Source organism: Callospermophilus lateralis, chromosome 6, assembly GCF_048772815.1.
Source record: "Callospermophilus lateralis isolate mCalLat2 chromosome 6, mCalLat2.hap1, whole genome shotgun sequence".
NCBI classification, from domain to species: Eukaryota; Metazoa; Chordata; class Mammalia; order Rodentia; family Sciuridae; genus Callospermophilus; species Callospermophilus lateralis.
Genome location: NC_135310.1, coordinates 12,853,593 through 12,877,696, shown reverse-complemented (window position 1 = coordinate 12,877,696; position 24,104 = coordinate 12,853,593). Strand labels below are relative to the sequence as shown.

General features: G+C 38.6%; 1 protein-coding gene and 1 non-coding gene across 9 annotated transcripts in view; one reads left to right on the top strand and one right to left on the bottom strand.

Moving 5' to 3' along the window:
• Scaf8 (SR-related CTD associated factor 8) overlaps positions 1–24,104 on the top strand; it is a 212,126-nt gene that overhangs the window by 105,055 nt on the left and 82,967 nt on the right. The window lies entirely within an intron of this gene.
• LOC143402653 (U6 spliceosomal RNA) lies at positions 15,588–15,692 on the bottom strand. The gene has a single exon (XR_013091731.1). It is a non-coding gene; the product is annotated as a U6 spliceosomal RNA (small nuclear RNA).

Genomic DNA, 24,104 nt, shown 5'->3' with positions numbered 1-24,104 from the left:
AAATGCCGTCCTGGTCTCTTCTGTGCAGACTTCCTGCCCTCTTCCTCTCACTGCATATGTTAATTACAGTCCTTTGCAGTTAACAGTGCAATTGCTTGTTGTCATGTTTCCTTTTTTTTTTTAAAAAAAAAAAAAAGCAGTGGGCTCATTGAGAGCAGAAACAAGATCATGTGTTCCCAGTGAAGTGCCTGAATCATAACACACATTTAAAACGTTGGGGGGATAGCATTTTTTTTAAGTGAAGAGAATTATAAAAACAAAACATTGAGATCTGGAAAAATTAGTCCTTTGCCACATAGATCCTTGAATCAGCAACTTCAGCGTGATTTAGAAGCTTATTAGAAATTCAGAACCCCAGACTTTCAGAAGCAGTATCTGCAGTTTTATGGTTCATACCATGACAATATTTAAGAAATGGTGCTCTAGTTCATTTCTTTTTCACCCAACATCAGCTTTTCTTTTTGTTCAAAACTATATTATTTGATACTTGTAAAGATTTAAAAATAAGCAAATAATGCTTAACGGCAAGAAAAGCAAAACATTAAAAAGGGCAAGTTTAATAAAGTTATGTATTTTTCATTGTACGTCTCCTAAGATGACCATTAGCAGAAACTCTAGGTCACCTCTTGCTCTGGCAAGGGCAGGGACAAGGTTTTGGTTTTTTGTTTGTTTGTTTTGTTTTGATTTGGTACTGGGGGTTGAGCCCAGAGGTGCTCTAGCACTGAGCTATAGCTACAACCCATTTTATTTAATATTTTGAGACAGGGTCTCACTAAATTGCCCAGGCTGGCCTTGAACTGCATTGCTCTGATTAGAGGTGTGGCCACTGTGTATTGAAAGATCATTTTTTAATTAGAGTCCTCTTTGTGTATTGAAGAATATTTGATACCATTCTGACAGTATTTGTAACAAGAACATTTCTTAGGTGAATATTTTTATTTTGCCTATAGACCACATTTCATCAAGTCTTGGGGTGGAAAGCTGAAGGAATAACTTCTTAGATGGTTTTGGCCCTAGCTAATTTATTTGGCTCACTTTTCTGCCTCCCTTTAAATACTGATGGAGTGCCCATAGGGGTAAATACAAGTTAGTAAAGTGTGGTAGGCCGAAAATAAATGACATTGATAAATGAGATGCAAAGATTGGAAAGTATTGAGGCTTCATTAAGTTGTTGTAAGTATCTTGCCTCAACTCAAGGATATAAAGAGGTGTCTTCTGTACTTTAACACACAATGGTGAGTGCTTATAAGAAACATCTTTTGTGTAACAAATGTTTCCATCATAGTGTTAAAGTTTCTATTAAGATATTTCCAAAAATTATGGGACATTTGATTTTTTAAAAGTATAGGCTTGAAGTAAACAACTTGAAGTTAAATATTTTCATTTGACATAGAGTTCCAATTTTATTTCCAGATTCTTTGAAACTATGTATAAAACTTAGAACTTTAAACTTTCAGCTTGATTCTAAAACTAAAATATAGATGCTTGAGATGTCTGAGTTGGAAAAAAATGTGACCACATGTATGTTGTTGGAATGGAAGCAGATTCATGCTAAATTCAGCAGATACTTACTGAAGAGTGTATGTATTTCAAGTGTCTTGATAGGTACTTTACATAACTGTTGGTGGTGCTAGGTGGCTAAGAAAGAGAAGATTGACAGAACACAGCCCCTTCTTCCAGGAAGTTTAGCTTTTGGAGGGGGACAGCCAGTAAATTACATCTCTGTGTAATGTTTGAATTGCTGTAGAAGAAGGATCTTTGGGATCTATCCAGAAGAAAGAAGGGTACTAGTTGCTGGGTTTCAGTTAGAAGATGCTTTTTTGTTTTCGCAAATTAACTCCCTAAGTCTCAGGATCCTCCTCTGTTGATAGATGAGGAATATATCTACCTGGAAGGCTTGTTTTGAGCATAAAATAAAAATGAATGTTCACCCAGGCATGGTGGTGCATGCTGTAATCCCAGCAGTTTGAGAGGCTGAGGTAGGAGGATCAAAAGTTCAAAGCCATCCTCAGCAATTTATTGAGGCCCTAAGCAACTTAGGGAGACCCTGTCTCAAAAAGAGCTGAGGATGTGACTCAGTGGTAAAGTGCTTCTGGGTTTAATACTGGACACCTCCCACCACCACCACCAAATGCATGTTCAGTACTTAATTCACTGTGTACAACAGACAATTCACTATGAAATACAGACTGCATAATAAATTTTGGCTGCCACTGATAATCAGGTAGTTTCTGTGTAACTAAAGGAAGTCTGTCTTCTGTCTTAGCAGTTTCTGCCCCCCACCATTCTGTCCTCTTTTCTTTTTATATTCATAGCCTCAGTGCATGGATTTGAGGGGAACATCTCAAAAATCTCGGAGGTCAGTTTTAGTTTTCTTTGGAAGTTCTTTTTCTCCTATTGTCCCCCTTAACCATAGTCTCCTGTCACTTTTTAAGTTTTCCAGAGCATTAATGGTATGGTCTTCTTACAGTGTGGTGTCTCTTGTCATTCAATATTTTTATTGTCCAGTATGGTACCCTTGGGTCAAGTATAGCTATTTACATTCAAATAAGTTAAAAATTCAATTCCTCATTCACACTGGAGACCTTGAAATGCTCCATCACCACTTTTAGCTGGTGACTGGAATGTTGGATAGCACAGATACAGATTTCCAGAATGTTACATGTTGTGGTGCTATTGGAATGGTGACTGCTGACAGCATCAAACCAGGGAAGTGGACTATTTGCTCCCTCCTGGGTGCATGGACGGTGGAGATGGAGTTCTCACAGTGGAATGGGCTGGCTGAGAAATAAAAGCTAGGAAAAATAGAACGGCGAAAGAACCTCAGGATACAGAAAATGATTTCAAAAAGCATGGGCAGGATGGGCAAGGATTGAGCTTCTATACTCTGGCAAAATGGAGCCCATGCCTACTTTATTTATATAGGGAGAAATCAAGTTCTTCCACAGAATGTTCTTTTCTATAAAAGGTCAGAGTGAGGCTATCCATTTTTCAACAGGTTATGCCCACCTCTGGAGCAATCTTGAGAGATCTTCCTAGCCCAGCGAAGATAAAGACCACGTACCTTGGGCAATCTATTGTGTGGTAGAGCCACAGATAGTTCCCAAAGTTAAACCTAGAATCTCTGTGGCTACATGCCGAGAGAAGATCTTCAGGTGTTTTTTCATGGATGACTCCCTGCAATTTTACGACTGAAAATTCTCCCCCACCATATTATTTCTTCAAAAGCTTAACACCTCTGGCTATTTCCCATTGAGCCATAATGCTTAACAATTTTGATTTATAAATTAAACTCTGGGTAGGTAATTTATTTGCATTTTAAGACTTACTAAAATATTGGAGTTTTTGTCCAAAAACAATTCAATAAAGTTTTCAAATAGTATTTTAGACACATATTTAATATATTATTTTGGATTAAAGATAATGATGTTTGATTACGAGAAACATATATTCATACCTCTTTCTTCTTCAGTCTGTTACCATATTTGCGGCTTTATGTTTTGAGCAACTCAGCTTGTATTTTCCAAATGCAGTCAGTATTCAGATGCCTGTCTCTTCAGCTTCCATTTACATCTACATTACCACTGACTGCAGACACAAAAACATGCTGACAGATGATTTTGAGTAAGTCAGATAGTGGTGATGGCTGTACTACTTGGAATATACTTAAAACTACTGAATTATATACTTGAAAAGGGTGAATTTTATGATATATGAATTAATACCTCAATAATAAAAAAACAGTAATGTGTGTAAAGCACTTGGTAGATGGGATATAATAAGCTGTCTTTATTATAAAGATTAGCTGCTGCTTTTATCAGAAATCATTTGTGAACTTTAAGAAAACAATGCAGAAAAAGTAGGAAGTATAATATTTGTTTTATTTCACTGTCTGAAATAAAGTGATTTAACCATTACTAGATGATTTTAATGAGGTTTGCCCGCAGTGGAATGTTTATAATGTAAAAAAAGGTGTTTACTAGCAATAGGCTTTGAATTCAGGTGTTAACGATAGCAGTTTTTTTTTTTTGTTGTTGTTGTTTTGTTTGTTTGTTGCAGGAGAGCATTCCATGTTTTAGTCAATATTATAATATTATTTCCATGATTTTCTTAACATAAAAACAATTGCTACTAAAATGGTAAATGTCATGTCATGTATATTTTACAACAGTTTTTAAAAACAATAAATCTCACATCTTGTGAAGTCATTCATCCTTGGAAAATCTTTACTTGCTGTTTTATAGTCCCATCCCTTTTATTCAGGAAAAGATAATCATAGAGATTATTTCTAATTATAGCAGATTATATGTATCTTCAATTTGAGGTTTTTAAAATAAACATGGTTTCAACTGAAATCTAATGTTTCTGTGTACCAGATACTGAATAGGGCACACAGGAAATAAACTTCATGCCGTAAATTAATCAACCTAAAGATGTTGTTGTCATAAAAGACCCAACATTCAGCTGTAACATGTCACTAACTTGTTTAGAAAATGCTCTGATCCCCTTTCAGAGTGACCATAAAGAGGTACTGTAGAGCCTCAGAATTCTGGTGGCAGGAAGAAATCAGTGGTTTCAAAGGCTTCCAGGAGAGCTAGTTGAGGACAAAGACAGTTTGCCAAGTGCAGTCCCAGTGCCCAGGAAACATTCTGATGTGTGATGGTTACTTTGTTTAGTTTACAGTATTTATTGGGATACAGCTTGCTGATGATTAAATACATAAGTTGTGGTAACTGTTTATCAAGCCATTTCTATGTGCTAGTATTTTGTTAGGGTGGGTGGGAATGGAGATACTAGGAAATTCCGTAACTGTCATGGTCTTCAAGGACTAGAAAGTTGTTGGGTGACGGGGGGAGCTGAAGAATGGTGTACATGAGGCTGAGTACAGTCGAATGCTCCAGTGAGAGTACAGTGGCCACTGAGTCAGGGTGGGAAGCTGGGAAGTAGATCCCAGTGGGACCCTGAAGGGCTCATTGAAGGCAGAGAATGGGTGAAGGGCATCCTAGACAGGGGTGCCAACCAACCAGGACACTAACAGAGTGCAGGTTCAGCGTTCCTCAGAGGCAGCCTTCAGAGGTTGACAAGTTAGGAGCTCCCTCTGGCTGGAGCTGACAGTCACTTTGGGAGTAAGTGATGGATATGCTTCATGGGTTGAGACTGGGTCAGACAGAGTCTTAAGTGCCAGAGGCTTTTATGACACCTAAGGCTGGGCCTAGGCAGAATTACAAGTAGGTTCTTCCCTTTTGCCACCATTTTTCTTGTCTCTTCATTGTCCTAGTCCTCTTAGGTGTTGACAGCTGTTAATCCTTGAATTATAGTGAGTGAGTGGATAATCTTTTAAAAGATTCTCATAGAATCTCACTTAAATAAGTGACTTTTTCTTTTAAATCAAGAGCTTTCCTTTCATATTTTCATTACTGTTGAAATGGCAGGTAGTTCACACTTTTGGCCAGGGCATACTGCCCTGTGGAATCCCCTCATGGAGGAAGCCACCCATATGGTCCTCACATCTTCAAGATCAATGTTTCTCAAGGTGTGGAGCATGGATAACCGTATTAGAATACCCAGAAGTTTTTTGGAATTAAAAATGCTTAAAATGCAGGCTAACCCCTTTCGAAAGACTAGAGATCTAAAAACTTTGGGAGCGGGTGCAAGAACCCTGCATCTTTAACAAGCAGTCCAGGTAATTTATATGTAAGCTGAAGTTTGAGAACACTCATTCAGGAACCAGTGTATAGAATTGTCATTCCAGCCAGGAGATTTCTGAAGACTTACTTCCTATGTATTAAGTTCCTTCTTCCCATCGTATGTGGCCTCTTGTTTTCAAATGGAAGCCAGAAGAACATTAAATAGTTTAGTGGTGCTTGGGGTCAGCTTTGTACTGTTTCTTACAGTGCAAGCAATTCTTGTATAGCACAGCAAATGATTCCACCTTTGAAGGGTTGGATACTGGTGAACATAGCCGCACAGCCTGCAGTGTTTGTGTTCAGTCTGTCAAATCTCATATCAAATTCCTTTTAAGAATGTCAGCACCCTACCAATTCCTGGAGTTGAATGTTTTCTACTTTACCTGTTGAACTGCTTGCTTCCTTAAGATTTCCCTGCCTTAATTAGGTTCTTTCCTAGAGGGTTAAAATGAGCACTGAATCTGTATCTTTAAATTCTTTAATTTAATAAATTAAATATCTTTAATTTAACTAGCCTTTAAAAGAGAAAAGTTGAAACAACAATTCCAGTTCCAAAACACCATCTCATTTGGGTGACAGTGGCACACTTTGTAATCCTAGTGACTCAAGATGCTGAGGCAGGAGATTTCAAGTTTGAGGTTGGCACGAGCAACTTAATGAGATCCAATTTGAAAAGCGGGGGGTGGGGGGAGATGTAACTCAGTAGAGTGCCTCTGTGTTCAACCCCAGTACCACCAGAAAAAAAAGAAGGGGAGAAAAACCTCTCAAAAGTGAGATTAGGAGCTTGGGTTGTGGCTCAGTGGTTAGAGCACTTGCCTGGCACATGTGGGACACCGGGTTTGATCCTCAGCACCACAATAAAAATAAATGAATAAAACAAAGGTATTGTTTCCATCTGCAACTTAAAAAAAAATTAAAAGCCTGGGATGTAGCTCAGTGGCAAAGCACTTGCCTCATATTTGCAAAGCTCTGGGTTGGATCTCCAGTCCCCCATCCCACCAAAAAAAGAACCAATAATAATAATAATAATAAGATAATTAAAACTTTTTTTTTTTTTTTTTTTTTTTAAAGATGAGTGAGTGAAGCTGGCCTATTTTGGAAGTGTGCAGGGGTGGGTGGAACAGAGGATCACTAAGGATCATTTACTTCTCTCTGGGTACAAGTTCCAACCCTTGATGTGGGTACTGCCTTTTTGTTACACTCGGCTCCCTCTAGATTATTTTTTTTTAATATTTATTTTTTAGGTGGAGATGGACACAACACAATGCCTTTATTTTTATGTGGTGCTGAGGATCGAACCCGGGTCCCGCCTGTGGTAGGCGAGCGCTCTACCACTGAGCCACAATCCCAGTCCTCCCTCTAGCTTATTGACCTTTGGTTAGTATAATTGTGAGTAAATTCAGGTTATTACCATTTTGTTACTTTTTTGACTGACAAGCAGATTAGATACTTAATAGAACAATGAATTTCTTTATATTCATTTGAGTTAGGAATGGAACCAATAAATATTTATTCCCCATGGCTATAATATATAATGTAGTGTGCTCCTTTTCATTCTAGTTTCTTGGTAACATTGAAAAGAAAATCTGTCTTTCTAATGTGTCCATACAAGGTCCTTGAACTAGAGCCTCTTGTCTGCAATGTAGAAGGGCACAGTGGGAGGAAGTAGTGCATTAGTCCACCTTCTGTGAAGCCCAAGAGCTGTGTTTAAGAAAAACTTCAGAAGTGGCAGCTGGGTACTCTGCATTGAGCAGATTAGATGCAGATGTGTGGTCTGGCTTTAGCTCTCCTTTGTTCTGTGTATCTCTTTTGTTGATTTTTAATTTGGAATGTTTTCACTTTTGTTTACCTTTAAGAAAGGAAAAGGCATTTTGTAGATAACAGGAATTCAACCACCACATCATGATGCAGATTGATGCAGTTAGTTTAATGTAGACTATATAACTTTCATTTGCAACTTAGTTGTGTGTTTAAATGACAAAGAAATGGCCAGGCAGATTCCATCAAGGAATGTAGTATTTAGAGCTTCTGCCATGTAAGACCTATGTCACATGCTTCGAGTAGAAAGGAGGATTTTGAAATTCTATTAGCCATCCAAAAAAAAAAAAAAAAAAATGCTTCTGACACAGCAGCATTACTACCAAGTGAAAAGTCATTAGCCATAGCAAAAGTCAGTTTTCAGTTAGCAGTTTTCCAGAAATCATTTGATTTTTAAATCTGCTATAAGACTGAATTGCAGTGTTAGTTATTAAAATGGGACATCTGGAGTCTCTTTTATAAAACTGAGAAATGAAGATTGTCTCTGTTTGGTCAAACATGAACACTTTTAGCTGAACATGTTATTTTGAACCCTTTACAAGGGCAAACCGTCCTATCTTCAGGACTGTCACCTCATTTTACTCTTTATGTGATATTAGATGCCTTTCTGTAGAATATACTATAATTTCTAAGACCCACCCTACAAAGACAGGGTGTCGCTGTGTTGCCCAGGCTGGCCCCAAACTCTGAGGATTCCAAGTAGCTGGGACTGCACCATAGTGCCCAGCTAGATTTGTGTTAAATTTCAGTTTAAAGAACTGAATTTGGAGTGTTATTAATTCCCCTCCTGTTGTGAACTTTGGCAGAATTTTGCCACTGCTGAATGATTTAACTGGGGCAAGGTTTTGACTCATTCATGTATGAGGGCTAAGTTTTACAAATCATTTGATGATTAGCTTTGCCAGATGAGAAATGTTGCAGTTTTTGTTTCCCAAGATGATAGATCTTAAAAAGTGGCCAAGAGAATTGATGAGAAAAAGGATAGTCTCCAAAACTTCTGAATTGTGAAATTATAGTCAATGCTAATAAACATTGATGTGGAGATGTTAGGATGACTTGTTCACAAACTCTTTCAGAATGAAATCTAAAACACTCTGTCAGGGTCAGATGAGCTACAAAATAAGTGGAGTTTGCATTTTTTTGTTTTTGTTTTTGTTTTCTGCTTCTAATGATTTTTTTCCACTCTATTCTTTATTTGTTCTTTTTTTATTATGTTTTTCTTTTGTTGATATTTAAATCAGTCTGTATCTGGCGTCTTTCAGGGAATTTTTTAAATGTCATCCCTTTTGTGTCCTCACTCTCTCCGTCTCACTCGCACATTTTTACATTCAGCAAAAGCTACACATCACTCAAGTGAATGACCACAGAGTGACCAGGAGTTCACAGGTGCAGACTGAAGGCCATCCCAGACCTCCGCTCTCCAGCTGTCAGTGTGTAGCCAGGCTCTGCTTAGGCTTTGTGTGCTTTGCCTGTTGCCTCAGTGCAGCTCACTTTGACATGGACTAGCTGCTAAATGGAAAATTTGCACTGTGGAATTTCATACTGGACAACCGTGTTACGGTCACTGCTGCGGTTTGAACAATATTTTCACAAAATAAAGGGGGGAAAAAACCCCAATCTGTCATTATAGCATTTTGGAGCCTTAGCATTTTAAAGCAGTATTGTATGTTTGTGAATAGTAGTGGTTCTCAAAAGATCTTTTCACTACCTTATTCGTCCTCATGAAGAATTCTGTCAGGCACAGAATTTATTATTCCGGTTGCTTGAGGACTTACGCAAATCTTTCCTTCCATGATATCACATTCTTTAAGCCAACTAGGCTCAGCCTTAAACAAAGCTTTTGAAATTTATGTAACAAAAGCTTCTCTAGGTGAAGGAGAATATCATTTTGCTCAGAGCTAATTCTTGGAGTGTCATTTGGGGTGATGCTTTGAATTAAGCTAACAAATAAGAAAATTTGTGAGAAATAGAAGATATTTTATAAATGGCTTGATATTCCCCTACTGAGTAACCTTCATGACAAGATTTATTTCCTTTTAGTAATACTGGCATTTTACCTTATCAGTCGTCGTCTTCTTTTTTTTTTTTTAACTGACAGTTTGTTTTGGCAAATAAATGTATCAAATAATTCGTCTAAGCCAGGCAGAGTGGTGCACTCCTATAATGCCAGCGACTCTGGAGGCTGAGTCAGGAAGATTGCAAATTAAAGGCCAGCCTCAGCAATTTAGCAAAACCCTGTCAGAAAATAAAAAGGACTGTGGATGTAGCTCTTTTTGATAAAGTGCCCCTTGGTTTAATCCCCAGTACTCCCTCCCCCCCCCACACACACAGGTAAAAGGTCATCTGACCAAAAGTTTGACAATTTTGGTACTCTGTTGTGAAAACCTTTCACATTGACCTGTTTCATTTCTACTGTCCACGGCACAGCTCTTGTAATTCAAAGTGATCTATTGCATATTTTTTGTTTCTTTTTTAAAAATAGTACAAGTTCTCATAAACAATTCAAGCAATACCAAAGGATATGAAATAGAAAAGTTCATATCTGGCCATCCAGCCTTTCTCCTTGCTGAAGTGATGACCACTATCAGTTCTTCACATATCCTTCTAGATGCACGTAAAGCAAATCATCTTTTTAATGCTTTTGAATGCATAATTTTCCACCCCTTGGCTAACCCTAATTAGTCAACCAATCTTCTCCTGAGAAACATTTCAGCGATTTCCTGTTTTTTTTTTTCTCTCCCCTCTATTATACGCATTTTTGGCAGAGTTTTAAATGTTACTCCTGTTTTAGACATGTTATTTTAGAGTACTGTCAAGGTTTTAGTATTTACATAGATTTCTTGATTTAATGCTTATAATTTTAAAAGCCATGAATTCTTGCAGGGAACTAGCGTTGACTTGTAGAAATTGCTTTTGTGGTGTCCTGTGCTACCCTCAGGTGAAGGAAGCATTATCCTGAGGGCAGAGTGGAGCAGGGACTCCAGTGAGGGACCCAGCATGGGTTTCACGAATTCCCCTCCCGACCAAGAAGTCCTTGGGTTTGTGATGCTAGGCATGTTGTGCTTCTGTCACTGTTGCATGGGAGGAGAGTGGTAAGGCTGAATTGTTCCTATGGACAGCTCTTGAACCAGAAAACCATCTCCCTGTCTTTTCTCACACCCCGCCCCCACCCGAAAGAGAGAGGAGCTACCCGAGAGAGGAGCTACTTTCCAGTACTCAGAAGCTGGCCCCCAGTTGCATGGGGTTGAGACAGATTGTATGAAAAGTAAGCTTATTTTATTGAAATCTCCATATTTTAAGAATAAGGTATTTAAAATATGTCTTTATAATTACTTGCATAGAGATAAGATAGGGCCTTATTCACCCTGCTCTCCCCATAGTGCCTCACATAGCAGACAGCAAGTAGTGATCAATTAACAAAGATAAATGAAAAGATAAGTTTTGTTATACAAATCTGTAAATCCCATTTACCAAAGATGAATAGGAATGACATCATTTTTCCTAATTTATCAATCCTATTTTAGCAATAAGGAACATTTCTGGAAAAAGAACTCTACGTTTAATCTATTCTACTTTGTGCAAAAACAAGCTAATACACCAATCCTCAGTTATATCTGTTATTAAGCTTGGTTAAAAAGAAAACAAATGGGAAAGAGATGCTGTATTTTTAAATAAATTTAATAAGCTTGTGGATAATTAATTTTTTATAACCCTTGAGACTTAAAAGAGAAAACCAAGACTTGACCAATTGTTTTTAAAAACAAGAAAGCAAAATATTCATGAGAAAGTAGGCCACTTAGTATTTGACAATAGAAAGTTTCAAAGCATTTTGAAAAGTTTTATTGTGTAATTTTTCTGTAATTGGTGCCTTTGAAAACTCTTAGGGTATATTGGCAATATTTCCCAAAAGGATATTTTTATAACAGTTTTCATAACTGTGTTATGTTACTATAGCCACAGTATTATCAGCGGGATTAATTTTTGGACTAAAGTACTGTTCTCTCCTTTAATAATATGATTTCAGCCTACTTCAATTTGAATGTTTAATTCTAGTAGAGGAGTAGATTTATTTAAGTAAAAATTGTACAAACTTTCCAAAGAATAAATATTCTCAGCCGTGCCTCTGAAAATTCACTGTGGAGTCAATCACATTTCAAGATTCTGTTTTTCTACCAGTAGAGGTCACTGTGCCCCTATAGAAGGAAACCCAGTACTGATGGTCATCCTAGAACTAATAATAGTCGTTACTGGACTGGAATTTCTGGGATCTTAAGCCCCAGCCCCAACTCACACACATGTTAACAGTGACACTTGGCTGTCATCAGCCAAGAGTCATTTGTCACTGTTTGTGCATGTGAGACCATATCCTAATGAGGACTAGTGGAGTTACAGCCCAGCTTCCCACAGTATACTTGGGCAAGTCAGCTTTAGCACCACGTATGGTTTCACAAAAAAAAAAAAAAAAAAAAAAAAAAAAATTAAACAAACCAAAGACATTGATTCTTACGAGTTTGATAGAAGCTTAATATTCATCAGATTCACTTTGGAGGAAGTAGGGTGGGGAGACTTTTATTATTTTAACAATTTGCAAATCCCAAATAGTTTCAAAAGAATTCTTTTTAGTACAGTTACCTTCTAATTACTAATGGGAATTTGCTTATTAAAACTGTTCAGACCTTTTTACCATTGTAGTGTCTACATTACATGGTATTTCATTGTTTGCATATACTAACCAAGTATTATCTAGGAGAATAATGTTCTATTAGTTTGTTACAGAGATATCATCTCAGAGGACTTTTCAAGAATAAACACAATGCGGTTGTTATAAAACTAGTGATGCCTTTACCAGATAACTAAAATAAATGTAAAGTTCGGATGAGCCTTGTACATTAATCCTCCTTACTTTTAAGGAAGTTGTTACAACTTCACAACATGGAATGTTGTGAAGATAGCAAGCAGTAGGGAATCAAGGGACACTTCTGCAGACCATTGTGATCAGATGAGGACCCTGTGCCTCATGCTTTTGCAGCGCCTTTCAACAACATCACTCTCATGTGTGCAGGGATGAGGGGACATTTGAGTCCTGGCCTTGCCACTTCCTAACTCTGAGGTTATCTCAGTGAACACTCTGTGCCTCAGTTTCCACATCTGTGAAATGGAGTCAAGAGTACTTGCCCCGTAGAGTTGTGATGTGTTATATGTGGAGTACTCACAGTAGTCTAGAACACAATGAATACTTTGACGGTTACTACACAGCCTCACTTTTTCTAAATAGGGCCCATGTGGGGATATGAAAGTTGAATTCTTACACTTTCAACTATTCTTGACTATTTTGGGGGATCAACAGAGTTTATTCTGTTTTTGAATTAACTCTTAATCTAGTTCCATATCAAGGAACTAGATGAGTGTATAATCTTTAATGATTTAAGTTTTCTTCATTTTTTTTTTTTTTTGAAGTTTGTTTCCATATTGGTAAGATGATTTTTCTCCTCTGGTCCAATATTTTGCTCTAGTATTTTCCCTGTGAGGTATATAATCATGTTGCACTTGCTTTTTTTTAATGATTTGCATTGGTTTCTTTTTGCATTTAAATGTTCTAGTTTCGATGAAAGTCATAAAATATAAGAGATTGTTTTCAGGATTGTGCCTTAATGTTCTAATTTATTATAGCACTTTGAATGTTAAAAATCTGTTCTGTCATTTATAAGGCATTTGTGTTCTACACAATTAAGCACTTAAAACAGTAATCTGGCCATTTATACCACATACTAATTCTGGATGAGGGAAATCAATATCTGGTACAGAAACATACACATTTTTATAGGTATAGATTTGGTCTCAAAAGGTGAGACCAGTAATAATTTATTTTAATTTTTATTATTGAAACTCCATACTCTAATAAATTATCTGCATACACACTGCCTCTGGGTAGGTGAGATAAACCCATTTCAGTGAAACATTTTGGTTTCAACTCACTACAGTCTATTACTAGGTATATGAACGAGAAAAGTTATTGTCAAACGTGTCTAATAAACATCCAATATTTTCTTAGGGGTGGGAAGGATTCCCTAGAATAGACAAAAGGAATCCCTACAATGTCTTCTCCAGTAACTGAAGAACCATATATTTCTAAAACAAAGGGTGTTAAAAGTGATGGTTTCAGGAAATATAAAAATATTCTCTGAAACAAACCTCATATTTGCACTCAGGCTCCTGAGTGGGTCACATAAGTGGCTCCCCACCCCGCGGGTCCAAGCGCACACTGGTAGACTGTTGCACAGTGCAGCACCATACCAGCCATTTTTTCTATGTGACTGTGTTTAACCGACCTATAAATCAGCCACCAGGGAAGGAAGTGGGCCTTCTTCCTGTTTCTCACAGTTACATTAGCATTTCTTGCATGTAGAATGCAGAATGCCAGTCAAGTCTCTGCAGTGGCCTCATGGCTAAGGGGGGGAACTTTTACTGGAATATACTGCTGTGAGTTACAGGGGGATTTTTTTGTGTTTTTCTTTATTGGTGCACTATAATTAATAGTGGGACTCCTTGTGCATTTTGTATGTGCGCATAACATCATTTGATCACTCAGTTCCCAGCACCTTCCCTTTCTTTCCCTTGTTACTCCCCTGATCAACCTGCTCTACTCTACTAGCCTCCATCTGTTATTATGATATTGTTTGGTTTTGTTTTGGAGATAGTCTGGCCAGGTTGCTGAGGCTAACTTGAAACTGGTGGTGATCTTTCTGTCTTGGCCTCAGGAGTCGCTGAAATTACAGGTGTTCATCACTGCATCTGTTTTCTTTAAATGATAAAAGTAATCATTGCTTTTTTATAGTATTTCCATGCATTTTATAAGTTTAATAAAGAAGATAATTGGAGATACAACATCAGTTTAGCCTTTCAGAATTCCATTGTGTTGATTTGTTTCATCAGTAATTCTTTTTTTTATTGGTTCATAATTTATTTTTATTGGGATATTGGTGCATGCATATAACATAATTTGATCAGTTTTCTCCCCTTACCCTCCCCTCCTCCCTCCCCCTGCTCTCCTTTTTTTCCCCACCTTTTTTTTATTGGCACGTTATAGTTGTACGTACTGATGGGATTTGTTGTTATATATTCATACATGCACACGATATACTATAATTTGGCTAATATCACTTCCCTGTACTTCCCCCGCACTCTCCTTGGTCCCTTTCGTCTACTGATCTCCCTTTCATTTTTAGGAGCTCAATCCCACCTTTGCTTTCACTTTTCCTCTTTAGCAAATGAGAGAAAACACATGACCTTCGACCTTCTGAGTTTGACTTATGAGACTTAACATGATGGTCTCTGGTTCCATCCTTTTTCCTGCAAATGCCATAGTTTCATTTTTCTTTATGACTGAATAAAACTCCATTGTGTATATGTACCTCATTTTCCTTATCTATTCATCTGTTGATGGACACCTAGGCTGGTCCCATGGTTTGGCTATTGTGAATTGTGCTGCTGTCAACATGCGTATGTCATGTACCACTATAGTAAGATGATTTTAATTCTTCAGAATAAATACTGAGAAGTGGTGGTATAGCCGAGTCATATGGTGGTTTCATGCCTAGTCCTTTTTTTTTTTTTTTTGAGAATTTTAATATTTATTTTTCTTAGTTTTCCGTGGACACAACATCTTTGTTTGTATGTGGTGCTGAGGATCGAACCCGGGCCCGCACGCATGCCAGGCGAGCGCGCTACCGCTTGAGCCACATCCCCAGCCCATGCCTAGTCTTTTGACTCCATAGTGGTTGTACTAACTTATAGTCTCACCAATGGTGTAAAAGCATTCTTTTTTTTCCACATCAGCATTTACTGTTATTTGCATTCCTGATGATTAATTTTATTATTGCTGTTGTTGGAATATCAGTGCATGCATAGAGCATAATTTGATCAGTTTTACTCCCCGATACGCCCCTGTTCCCTTGCCTCCTCCTCCCCCTGCTCTTGTTCTGCTCTATTGATTTTCTTTCTGCTTTCACGATGTCTTTTTCTCCCTCCTTTCTCTTCCCTGCCACTAGCTTCCACATATGAGCAAAAATAGTTCTCTGAGTCAAAGATATGGAACGCTTCATGAGTTTGCCTGTCATCCTTGTGAAGGGCTGTGCCAGTCTACTCCTATCGTTCCGATATCAGTGTATGTGCTGCTGAGGCAGGCACTCACCAATAATTCTTTTAGGGAAACTCTGAAAATAGCCCAGAAAACTATTTAGACCACATTTCAATAATAACTTCATTATAATTGGCTTTTGTGATATTTGCAATATTATGATCTATTCAATTTTTCTGTCTTCTAAAACAAATAATATAACTATTTTATTGGATATTAAAAGCAGTATTTGAAGGAAAAAATTAATTTCTTACATTTGTGCTCGTGAACAATTGTCATTTCTTTTGGGTCCAAGGAAGCTATGAGCTGGAGATACACGCTGTATTAAATTATTGAACTTTTAATCTTAGTTGAGGGGCCTGAATTGAAAGTATCATCCTGCCATTGAATGTATTCATTCATTTATTCATAGACTCTGAAGCGCCATAGGCAAAAACAAAACACGGTCTTTGCCCTGGAGGAATCCCCAGTATTGTTGAAAAAGCAAACCTGCAGATGGACAGATGACTAGATGGAGGGGTTGGCTCTGGATGGAGGTGTGAGCAGCATGCCCAGCAGGTCTATCAGGGAACATCCCGCCATGGAGATAGGAATGCTGGACTAGGGAAAGCAAGCAGAGAAAGTTGTGCTTGACCAGGGACGGTCCTGCAGCTTGCTAGAAGTGAACTACATTTACAGGGGCTACTCAAAGGCACAAAAGGACACAAGGGCCTCTGCCCAGCTGACTGCAGTGGGAATCCGCAGCAGGAGGTAACTGGTTCAGACTACAGATATACTCTCACCTTCTGAACTCACATCATCATGTAAACAGGAGTGAAGTCAGGAAAAGTGGTTGGGAAAGGCTTCAGATTCCCTGTTTGTTTTCGGTCCAGTACTCCTGTCATCTCCTGAAGTACCCAGTGGCCTTCTCCCTCCCTCAACCTTGATCAGAAATGACCCTCTGCTAGATCAAAAGGAAGATATCATTGCTTTACCTTACCTTTCTATATTTTAGTAGTCAGGACTTCTTCCTTCTGCACAGACCTATTCTATATGAAAAATTTTAGCTAGTTGTTACTTAGGGTATTAGAATAATGTGTGGGCAAAGAAAACATCCCTTTGGGGTCAAACTTCCCTGAGTTTCCCTAGTCATATAACATGGGGCAGGTTACACTGTGCCTCAGTTTCTGCAAGAGGGTTTGTAACAGCACACAGTAATGCCACTCCGAACAGGACTGACACGTGGTCAGCACTTATACACAGTAGCTATTTTTTATCATTATTATTCTCTAGGTAGTAGAAAAGAAAATGTCAAGACTGCAGACTTTAGGAGTGCCAGGCTCCTAAAGACTTGCTGTCAGTGTTCTTCTTCAGAGTGCCCAAGAAAATGTATGGAAATGGAATGGGGAAGGGTATCTTTAGATTGAAAGTCTTCTCTCTTTTTAGTAGTCTTTCCAAAAGCACACATCTTACAAGACATCTAGGTGACAGTGTATTAAATGTGGCATAAAGCACCCTGCAATCAGAGTCTCTATCGTTGTGTGTTATTTGTTCAAAACCAGATAGCATTGTTGTGCATAAACAGGTAACACAGTATAGAGAAAAAAAATCATTCCAGAAATAACTCAGCAGCAAGAACTGGATGGCATGTGAGCGGGGATGTTATTTGAGAGTGTTGCCACCCACATGGCTTTTTCCCCTGCACTGGGGAAGGGAGAGGTGGGGACTGGTCTGTGGAGCTTAGTGCAGAGAGAGGCTGCCACTGCCCTCAAGAGGTTCCGTGCCGGCCAGCTGCCTGCCAAGCACAGGGGCTGAGCCGGCTTCCCACCCCAGAGAACCTTGAAATGATGTTGAATGCAGTAAGGTATGCACGGGACCAACTCTGGCCAGCACTGTGGGACCCTCACATTGTTTCAGTGCAGTGCAGTTTGTCTTGCACAATGACATGCAGAGAACAGCAGGCTGTATGCGCCAGATCTGCAGCCACACACGGTTTGAGGTTACATAGGTGGGTCATAGATCAAAGAAAATGAGAGCCCAAAGGCTCCTGAGAGATACTGGAATGAAAAGTCGGGTGAGTGAAGAAGAGGGAATTTGAAAAACATGTTGAATGTGCTTCATTTTATAATACACAATGGAGCCTTTTCAGATGCTCTTGGTTGAGGGAAGACAGGTGGAATCTGGTGATGCTATAGGGGATTGTAGGGGCTTAGATTGCTCAGAGGTGTGAGATAAGGCCCAGCTCTGCAAGGTTTACAGATAGTTCCTCATCTGTAAAGCAGGAGAGAAAAGACCAGCAATTTAGAACAGCACCAAATGACATCACAGTGTAATAACTCCTTGGAAGTCTGGGGAGGCTTGAATGCAGCTTTTATAGAGAAATGGTGCCATTTGTTGTATCACAAGAAACCACACTCCCAGTCCAGGGAATTGAAGATAAAACAGATTTTTTTATATTCCCTTCAATGAATGACTGAGAAAAAATAGAGGCTTAGAGGGTTCTCAAATAAAAATACAGGACACCCAGTTAAATTTGAATTTCAGATTAAAGAGTGAATAAATTTTAAACATGCCTGAAATTCATGTTTAACTGGCATCCTGAATTTTCTCTTTCATTTTAATTGGAAAGCTAGAATCACAGTAGTGCCAGGACACTGACTATAGCTCAGACTCATAGAAGATGCAGGCGTGTACCAGGGGGCTTGGCCTCCATGGACTCTTCTAGATACTCAGCAGTGATGGCTCACTCTCCTCCTCCTGCTCATCACCAGAATCACAGAGTGTTGGTACAAGCATTTTAGTGGCATCATTGTAAAATAATAATAATAATTACTGTATTTTGAGTACTTGCTCTACTAGACCTATTATTACATAAATTATTATATCCTCATGGGAAACAGGCATAGTTACTGCATTAAGCAGGACTAGGAACAGTTAACTTCAAGTTATACAGGTATTTTGAGCAAAGAATGGTTTAGACTTAGGGGTGTGTGATGGTGCAGCCTGAGTTCTTGACATCTACTCTGTATGGGTTGACCAAGACAGCTTGTAGTTGACTCTATAACAGAAGTTCATTGCGGGATTGTCTTATTTTTCTTTATATGATAAGTATTTTTCTTCATATCCATGGATTATATGTCCAAATTCCATGCTCTGTCATTTTCCCCTCAGATTTCAAGTTTGTTTTCTTTTGCCTAAAATAATACTTTTTCTTGCTAATTAGTGTGCACTTCGGAACATGTAGGTGTCTTCTCAATTTTATGAATTTCAGCATGAATTAAGTGAATTCATATTAGGTATTACATTTAACAACCTGGAAAAGTATGCAAAATCTTATGTAGGTCTGACCTCAGGTACTCTGTTGATAATGTACCTGTTTTATCAAACTAATTATATCAAATTAAAGAATGAGAATCCTTTATTGAAAAATACATTACCAACCAAATTGTGTTTAAAACTATTTTTATTAGCTTTCAGTTCTCTGAGACACAACCATCTCCTCCATCTGATTTCATTTCTGCCATGTTCTTGGTGACAAAGATCTTAGTATGAGGACAGTTGGTTGACTACAAATAGGATCTGTTTTTACTTGTGATCATGGATTTAAGTTTGGCAAGCTAAAGGAATGTCATGTTCTACTTGATGACATGACCAGTACCTACCCAGGAATTGTTCTAATTTAGAATGTTTTTAGTTCTCTTAGTGATTGCTGCTTGGAGTTTGGCCTACTTGAATTTGTAAGAGAAATTTTCTATTATGAAAATTTAAAACCTGCCTGTACCCTGAGAAGCCTCCCTATGTGGGCCCACCTCTCCCCAGGTCATTTTGTCTCTTCCACCAGGTGCAAAGCTCCTGAGAGCCACTGTGCACCCTGTGTCCTGCAAGGCTTGTCTTTGTCATATTGCTCTGTTTAAGCTGCATTGACAGCTGCATGCGACAGTTGGGAAATTGCTTTCAAAGTCTGGCATTTGGGTTTCAGTAGCCAGTTTGAATATATAAGAAACCTATGTCTACTTAAAATTTTTTTCTTGAAGGCATTTTCATTCAGTATCTTTTAAATAAGGAATAAAGTAAATGAAAATGACAACAGGGTCCAATTTTGTTAAGTGTCTTTTGGTAACATTTTGGTAAGGGGCGTGGGAAAGACTTGAATGCAATTCAATATAGCATTCGAATATAAAATCGATGTAACCAGTAATAACTGTAAATTTGAAACCTCGTTTAGAAATTGAAGTTAAGATATATATTTGATACCATCCTTGGAGAACCCATTTATGTGTGAATTTTAAGTAAAATTATGTTAAGTGATAATAATAACAAACTGTTCATGGCAGAAATGATCAAGAGAGAGATTTTATGAATGAATGCCAGCAGAGCGAGTATAGGAATTCTACCACATGCATAGTAAGGGATTTTAGTCTTAGTAATTGAAACTCTTTGTCAGAGTCAGAAGTATTTGCTCTTAATTTGCTAGACAATTTCTGTCCACTGATTATTGAATATGCCTTTATCAATCAGGGAATACAAAGTCAACTTTTTTAGTTTTACTATTGATCCCTGTGAGCTAATTTGGGGGTTATTAGTGGTAGCAACTTTCCCTCTCTGGTGCTCTACAAAATTCTGGACGGTGTCTCTCCCTCAATGAATATTTGTTGCATTAAAATTAAGTAGCCTGGTTGAGGCCTCAACCATGTGCTCATCATGTCCATTATATTTAACAGAGAAATAAAAAGATACTTTTTTAGTTTACCTTATATGTTCCCCTTACTGTTAAGGAATGTGGGGATAGAAAATTTGAGCTTCTGAAATATTTTGGAGGATAAATTCAGTTGTAAATATTTTTTCTTAAATACATGTATTTATATTCACCTTTTATACACCTATAACACAGGAAAATATATATTTCATTTTTAAAATATTTATTTAGTTTTTAGTTGTAGTTGGACACAATACCTTTATTTACTTATCCAATTTTATGTAGTGCTGAGGATCAAACCCAGGGCTTCACACATGCTAGGCGAGCACTCTACCGCTGAGCCACAACCTCAGCCCCTGTATTTCCTTTTTACTATATGTTTTTATCAGTATCCTTTATATCACTTATCCATCTTTTCCTATTCTTCTGTTTTTCCAGAGCAAGTATGAATATAATTCTCTGTAGTTTAAAATAGTATAATAATAAATATTTTCCCCAGAAGCCAGGACTTCTTGTGAGTAAAAGTTTTCTCTTAAAAGCAGGAGTTTCAGGATAGCGTGGGCTTTGAACACCACCTTTCTCTCGTAGATGTCATTAAACACCCCAACAGTAATCTGTATTCTGAGGCACCTGAGTTGCATCCTTTGCCCAGTGACCTATCAGTCATACTTTGGGAGAACATCACCTTGGCATAGTTGTCTTGTTGTAGAATATTCTTCTAGTAAGGGAAATCCTACTTTTATCACTGAACTCAGTGAGAGAGATAAAAATAAAATTTTGGGAAATCGTGGATTTTGCTAGAATTTATTCCCTAAAGTCAGAGTCGTACCTGAAGATGACAGTGACAGAAAAATAGGCCCATGGAGTACAAGTAGAAAAGCAGTTTGGAAAATCTGTTTCTACACAGAAGTTTTATGTAGTAGCTAAGAGTTTTGAGTCTAATTCTGACTTTTTATCTATTACCTCAGCTTCAATAAGAGTGCTGTCAATTTTGTTTTAATATTTATTTTTTTTAGTTTTTGGTGGACACAACATCTTTATTTTTATGTGGTGCTGAGGATCGAACCCAGCACACCACGCATGCCAGACGAGCACACTACTGCTTGAGCCACATCCCCAGCCCATGGCTGTCGAATTTTTTATCTAAAATATTCAAGCATGGGGCTGGGGTTGTGGCTCAGTGGTAGAGCACTTGCCTAGCATGTGTGAGGCACTGGGTTCTATCTTCAGCACCACATAAAAATAAAGTAAAGGTATTGTGTCCATCTACATCTAAAAAAAATTAAAAATAAAATATTTAAGCTCAGGAATCTTTCCCAATTACTGAGAAAGTTATACAGTTATGGGGGGGGGCGTGTCTTGTAATTTAACTCCCTAACAAATACTTCCATCAGTGCAATTGTTGTATCTTTAAGCAATGTGGCAGTAGGACCCTTAGAGACAGCCAGTCTCCTATTCTTAGGCCAGTACTATGTCTTTGTCACATTTAACTTTTCCTAAAAATTCCTCTAGTCTTATTTTAGGCCCAAGATGTATAGGTGAAATTCATCTTGATTAATCACTGACTTAAAGTTAGCAACACCATGCATCCCAGTTTGTCCCCAGTAGACCCCAGTTGATGCCTGTTGTCCAGTGTAATTACTTAACAGTGCCTGTTTTCACTCTGAAAGATGTTCTTCTATGGACAAGAAATTGTGTATTTGTCATATTTTTAAAAATATTTTTAATATTTTAGTTTTAGTTGGACACAATGCCTTTATTTTATTTTTATATGATGCTGAGAATTGAACCCAGCACCCTGCATGTGGTAGGTGAGAGTTCTGCTGAGCCACAACCCCAGCCCCATCATATTTTTTTAGCTAATGGAATCAGATGAATCAAATACATTGGTTACAAGTTGTACAACACCACGTGAAATATGGGTGATTTAGAAAGGAGACAGGGAGTAGGCAAAATTTTTGCAGAAGTACATCCCTGTGCATGCAGGAAGGACTTGGGTTAACCTACCAACTCCACTGTGGAAGACAGGTAGAGCAGCTTTCTGCTTTACGTGAGGTAGCCAGTGCCTCAGATGGCTTTTAACCTTGAGCTAGATATTCATTTGAACAAGCTGTTGAGGGCCTGCCAGGTAGCTGGTGCCATGGGGCACAATGGGGTACAATAGCAAACACCACAGATATGACCCTGTCGCCACAGAGCTGATGAGAATTCTCCAGATTTGGCTGTCTGTCCAACCTATAAAGTTTCCCTTTTACTTTTTAAATCAAAGATGTAGGCTGCGTAACCACAGTCTGCAGAGTAAGTTTTATTCTTTCCAATTTCATATTCTTAGAATAATTCTTTATTGGGTCATTAAATCAGTGTGGTGTTTCCCTGCAAAGAAGCAGCTGTGGCAGTTGTGACATCAGATTAGTTATACACCATAGCACCTGATACCTGCTCTGCTGGTATTGGCACAGTGCCTTCAGAGGGACTGTGAGAGTGTCCATCAGGATGAACACTTAAGAACAAAGCAAACTGGGATTTGCTTCCAGAACCATTCGAAGAATCAGGTACTTACAAGGAAACCTAGCTTAATTAAAGTCACTTGTCTAGGGCCTTCAGTTATTCTTTTTTTTTTTCTTTCTTTCTTTCTTTTTGGTACCAGTGATTGAACCCAGGGCACTTAACCATTGAGCCACATTCCCAGCCCCCCCCCCCCCCCCGCCTTTTTTGTGGTGCTGTGGATTGAACCCAGGGCCTTGTGCATGTGAGACAAGCACTCTACCAACTGAGCTATATCCCCAGCCCCCCAGCCCTTTTTAAATATTTTATTTAGAGGCAGGATCTTGCTAAGTTGCTCCAGGGCCTCTCTAAGTTGCTGAGGCTGGCTTTGAACTTGCAATCCTCCTACCTCAGCTTTCTGAACCCCTGGGATGCACCACTGTGCTTTAGAACAGGAGGCAAGTACCAGAGCCCTCTGTGCAGCCAGAGTGTCAAGACAAAATCTGCTTTGGGGCAGGCAGCAAGTGGGAGTTTAAGTGCCAAGCCAAGTATCTCGGGTTGGGCAGGCCAGAAGGTCGCAGCCCAAGGAATCAGTCAAGGTGATGCCAGTCAGCCAGGCCCAGGGCCTTGATGAGGGCATCAGGCCCTCTGAGTACTGGTGGGGTGTGCGAGAGAATGGGTGGGAGCCTCCACTGTATGTAGTGGTCACAGGCAAGTGGCAGAGCTGAGCCAGTGGGAACAGCTTACTCCTGGGCAGGATTAGGCAGGTGTCCCAGCAGTGTGTGCACTGGGAAGTGAGCTCAGCTCCTGGCCCTGCTTTAAAAATTTTGTGCCGTTTGATTCTCTTGTCCAAATAATACAGGTGAGGCTGACAAGGTGTCCTGGTAGAGCAAGAAATGTGAGCATCTTAACCCAGTGACTGAACTGGCACCTGGGGTAGAGCTGACAGCCTCTCACAGCGAGTGCCAGCAGCTGGTGGCTTTACATTATAAAATAAAAAGAAAATCCCTCACAAACAGAGCACAAGTCACAGGCCCCACATCTAACTGTCCTGTCCAAATATGCCACTGCAAACAGCTGGATTTGGCTTCAGGTGCAACTGTAGTTTTGAAAAATTATGTAGAATATCCTATTTTTCAACACAGTAGGTAACAGACTTAATGCTTACTGTAGAAAATAAGTGATCTGTTTAATTTCCAACTTAATTTTTATGACTAGACACAACAAGAAATTCACATTTAACTCTGGAGGCTGAGGGTTTTTTCCCTTCAAGGGACCAGCTTCTCTTCTCTAATTCTAGGAA